Here is a 6,000-nt window from a genome sequence, read left to right on the forward strand (position 1 = left end):
GTTAGGTTTTAACACGTTGCAAAAAAAAAAAAGTTGACTTTGTCTATGGGATGAGGAAACTTGGAGCATATAACTTCCTCAGTTACTTTATTTGTTCATTATTCTGGGATGAAGAAAAAATGCTTTCACAAATGGTCTGTCACCGTCACTGTCACTACTTTATTTGTTCCTTTTAAAACACACTTTTGAGCCTACTTTGAATTGAATCTTTAAAATTTTTAGATTCAAATTTAAACGTATCTACTTAGAACACGTTTTCTGAAATAAAGTATTGAAGCTTTATTTTCAAATACAGAACAACACCAATTCGTGGCTGAACCAAGGTTTTAGAAATTCATTTTTCACATAATAAGACTTATGTAAAGACACAGGACATGACTGCAACAAACACATTTTCATTAGCTTGTCAAGATTTAATAAAACCAAATTTTAACTCTTTGAATTGACAACAACTAAATAAATCTTGGAAATTTGTAGAAAAATCATTAAACCAGTTGTTTTAGTTAGTGTTTTCATGTCACAACCTACAATTAAAATTTTTGGGGGGAATGACATGGTGAGATCGTGTCTAAACAAGCTCAAGCTCAAGGATAAGAATAAGGGAACGAGAGGAAAAGTCATGCTCTCGCTACGATCAAGACATGGGGTGACACCTCAAACGTTTGAGAAAGAAATCCAACACAAGAGGCATGGTTTCCCACACAAGAGAAAGAAATCCAACACAAGAGAAATCCAACACAAGGGGCCTCGGATGAGACGGAGAATCGGTTTCCCATCCGAGGCCTTTCGTGCGAGGCCTCGGACGAGGTGGAGAACCGGTGGCCTCGGACGAGACCGGGGGTTAGCCAATGATTCGTCTCTTGGCATTGGTTTTGACGGGGTTTAAGCGATTTTTTCGGTTGTTGCTTAGGGGACCCCTTCTCGTGGTACCCGACAGTTGTATTTGATGAAGTTTTTTTTTTCAAATACGTAATTGCAATATGTTGTACTATGAGTTGCAAGCACTTCTACAACACAATTGCAACTTGGCTGTAGCGTATTTAGCACTAGTTGCAATGAAGACTGTATTTGATGAAGTTTTTTTTTTTCAAATACGTAATTGCAATATGTTGTACTATGAGTTGCAAGCACTTCTACAACACAATTGCAACTTGGTTGTAGCGTATTTAGCACTGGTTGCAATGAAGGCTGTATTTGATGAAGTTTTTTTTTTTCAAATACGTAATTGCAATATGTTGTACTATGAGTTGCAAGCACTTCTATAACACAATTGCAACTTGGCTGTAGCGTATTTAGCACTGGTTGCAATGAAGGTTGTATTTGATGAAGTTTTTTTTCAAATACAGTTGCTACTCAGATATGATTGCAACTCAGAATTGCAACTTGGCGTGATTATAGTGACCAGATGCATATAATACACAGAGTTATAACTAGTTGCAACTATGTGGTAGACAGAGTTGCAATCGGTAGTACATTGACATGCAACTCGTTTAAAGGATAAAAAATATATCCATATTGGATCTAGTTTTGCTCAGAATATTTTATTGAGTCGGATGCAACAAACGGTTTGTCACTCGAGGTTACGGTTTAGGAGAAAATTTATTTCAAAGATTCGAACCAACAAAAAATTCCATGCATGCATATATTCGCTTGGACGCGCTGGTTGCTCCAAGTTGGTGCGTCCACCGGCCTGGGTATATATATATATATATATATATATATATATATATATATATAGGGAGAGGCTATTCAGTAGCCGGCTACAAAATAAGTTATTCTGTAGCCACCTCCATTTACTATAATTTTATATACTAATTTACCATAATATAAATACATATTTACGATAGTTGGGTTACTATAACACATGGGGATATTATAACACATGGGGATATTTACCATAACGTTATATTAAACCACTTAGTAAGGAGTTACTATAATCTCGTAAAATAACATAGTAATTATCGTAACTCAAAGTGGCTACAGAATAAGTTATTCTATAGCCAGCTACAGGATAGTAGTTCTATATATATATATATATATATATATATATATATATATATATATATATATATATATATATATATATATATATATATATCGTCGAACCTGTCCGATTCCGATTCCACAGCAGCCGGCACAACACGTTCAATTCCGATCTGCCCGTCGCCCTCTGCGGCTCTGCCCTGTGCTGTGTATCCTTCCACCGGCCGGCCATGGACATGGACGGCGCTTCGAACCCACAATCGCATATGAACAAGGCCGACGTTGCCCTCGACGACAGTGAACACAGGTACGTTGCCACAGCAATCTCTTATCTCACGCATGCTTGATGGATGCTTAGTTAAGTTTGTTTATTTTCTGGCTTCCCAAAACACACGTGCCTCTCAATTAATAATAAAATGAAAATTTCAAAATCTAAAATTTAGATTCATAGTGTCGTAGAATATGGGCAGCAACGTAACAAGAGCGGCCACCGTAGTTTTTAAGCTAATGTTTTAAATAACTAAATATATATTGTGGATATCGATGAAAAACACATAGAGATCAGTAATTTGTATCACGATTTGATAGAGATTACGCATAGGCTCATCTATTATACACTACATACCTAACGTGTAAGAAAATGAACAAAGAGGAAATCATGCAAAGTTTACCACACCGATTAATTTGTTGCGGGCCTAAATGTGAAGGGTTTCCGCTTCATCGACCGTGGATGCTATCGACGTGGAAGAAACATATATAACAGAAGAAGAGGTAACATATATAAATATTAATTGGTGACATACTTATATCATTCAGAAGTTTGTGTTACCGTGGCCTCTTTTATTGGTTTCTACGTACAACATTTCGTCTGCACATGTACATACACCATGAAATATATTTTGACAGTGTTTTTGTTTGATATCGTTGATGATATATATATACACACACACGCTATTCTACACTCTAGGTGTAGAATACTATTCTACAACAAGCTGTTATACTAAATAAAATTTAGTACTGTTCAGTACTCGCGTTTCAGTATTATTCGGTATTTCGCGATACTAGGTGTAGTATACTAGACACGGTTCAATACTACTCAGTATTTTTTCTGGTCAGTTTTGGCCTGTAGTAACCTAGGATGTAGAATATCGCTGTCGAGGGAGAGTATACTCTGTAGCTAACTGGAGAATAACTTATTCGGTAGGCAGGTCAGGCGCACAAGTAAAGGTGGCAATGATCCCCGACAGGAAATTCTCCGTTGCCATCTTTAGGCACAAGGGTTCACGCAACGAGCGCACCTGGCCGAACCAAAACCCCACCCCGGCCCACAGCTGATAAGGCTCTCGTAAACGAGCAAGCCGAGCCGACGGAGCAGGAGGCTTGGCTTGCGTCTATTATTAGTAGACGCATGCATAATCAACGCCAGATTTGCATGCAGGTCATAGTTACTTCCTTTCCGTACAGGCTGCATGTTACGGTTAAAAAAAAGAGCTATGATTGAGACTACACGTAAATACAAACCGTTTGTTACTAGAATACAAATGATTAAAACAATCGAATACTATATATCTATAATCTGTAATTAAAGGAAAATAGCTGTAAATTAGTTACTATAATTCTTGGGTTGATACGATAATTAGATTGGATAGTTATCAATTCACTATAAAATGGTTACGATAATCTGGATGAGTTGTGACGATAGTTAGTTAGGAGATTTAGAACAATTGGATTATATTGGGCTTGTTGTCAGAGAGGGGTTATCCGCACAGCTATTTATCAAAATCAGAACAGGTTACCATAATGACGAGATAAATATACAATGAAATAGGTACAAAAATTAAAATGAATCAACGTGGTAATTAGGGCGTGAGTTACTACAACTTCATCTCAAGTCGTTGAAGAGAAAAAATTACTATAATAGGAACACGTTTTAACATTAAATAGTTACTAGAACTCACATTATCATTTACGACAATGGCATATTCAATTTACTATTGTATCTGTGAAAGAATACTTTGATTTACTCTGATAAAGGTATACATTTTGCGGTTTACTATAGTCTATGTTGATTTACTCTGATAAAAGTACCTTTTGCAATTTACTATAATCCATGTTCGTTGTGTGTCTAGTTACCATTATTTTTATGAATAGATACGATACAAATAGTTGTGAGTTACGATAACTGGGGCAGCCCATGAGTTGCACTTATTTATATGGATGCAAGAAATCTTTACGATAATATTATGTACTTTACACTGAAAAAAAGGTGTGCACTTACTATAATGGCATAATAATCAATTTACTACAAAAAGCATTTCCCACAAGTGACCAACTAAAAAAATGATGTCCCACTTATTAAAAGATAATGTAGCATAATTACAACAATAGGTGTGGCCCAGTCTACTGCCAGTAGAACAAACTTAGTACATTCAAAGGTTGAAGAAATACAGCTTCAAACTAGAGGAAGACTGAGAAAAAAAAATCTGTATGCCAATCTTCATGTCAGCAATTTTCAGGGTGATCATCAACAGACAGATTGACCATAGGCCATGGATTGCAGATGCCATATATCCAACTTTGTAATATGCATTGCCCCATTGGCCCATTGCCGGATCTGTTCTAATCACTCAGGTTGACCAGTGCACCCAAAAAAATTGTGAGGGTCACCCACGCAGTCCTAATCAAGCAGCTGAAATCTCCACAGGTTTCTGAAAGTTAATGCCAAAAACCAGCAATGTTTCAGCACCGTTCGGCTTACCCAGAAAACGGCACTATTCAGCTCGTTTTTTCAGCCGAAACAGTGTTTTTTTCTCTCACAAGAATTCAGTCAGAACAGTGTTTTCAGTCAGTTTCAGCCACAATTCAGCAAGCCGAACGGGCCGATCTATGTAAATAAATGTTGACCTTTTCTATCTTCTGATCTCAACAAAATTGCATCGACTGACCTATGACATGAATTGAGCCTTAGAATAATCCTATAAACAAATGAAAAAGTATATTGGAAAATATACAAATGCTAGGCTAGAAAAGTATATTGCATCTTGAGTTAAGGGCAAAACTCTGGGAGAGTATGCCCTGTGTAAGGTCAATTGTAGCATCCGATTCCGAGGTGTGATGTTGTCAACCTGGGGCTGGATTAAGAGAGAGAAAAAAGGTGCCAAACACTAAATAGAACTAAAGTATGTTAGCTCTAAAGAGTTTTCGTGCTGACAAAATAAATACTCTGATTCAGGTAACCTGTTAACTAACTTATCTGGTAAAATTACCATAAGAAATCCATGGTCTTCATAAATTCCTGACTCTGATTCAGACAAAAAAATCGTAAATTTGTCTCTGATTTACGACAAACAAAGTTACAATAATTAGTAGCATGCACAGGAGCATGTATTGTGTTGGCTGTAAAATACGGTATCATTTAGACTTTTGATTTTGTCACTATTATCTAAGACGCTGAAACCATGAACACTGACTGCACTAAAAGCTACCTGAATCTGAATGAGATCCAAAATTATGGAATCTGGTAAGGTTGATTTTCAGAAAACATGAGTACAACGTGAACTCCAGACTCCTCGTTCAATGGACAGACCACAAACCAGATATATGGAATTAACTTAATAAACAAAACTGATGCGCATTAGCCGTGAAAAACATATTTGTTGGATGTCACCAATGAATCAGGCTGAAAGTAGGAAACTGGGAGCAAATAGCCAAATGCCATATCCATATGTACGGGGATAGAAAGAAAGACTCATATTCAGCCATTAGTCAGTCAGGTGGATTTGAGCGGTTGCTCACCTTTGGATCCAGTATCCACTGGCTCGAATGATGAGCAAATGCAACGCCATGCACCGGTAAATGATGAGCAGATCCAGTATCCACCAGGATGTTCGTTGCCGATGGTGGATTGATGAATCCCCACCTGGTTCGAGTCTGAGGCGGCGAACGGATCGAGGATTTTTTTATTGTATTCAGATTCGAAAAGGCAGCAACACAAATAGGGGATTAGATATTGATTAA

Source organism: Miscanthus floridulus, chromosome 14 (genome assembly GCF_019320115.1).
Source record: "Miscanthus floridulus cultivar M001 chromosome 14, ASM1932011v1, whole genome shotgun sequence".
Lineage (NCBI taxonomy): Eukaryota > Viridiplantae > Streptophyta > Magnoliopsida > Poales > Poaceae > Miscanthus > Miscanthus floridulus.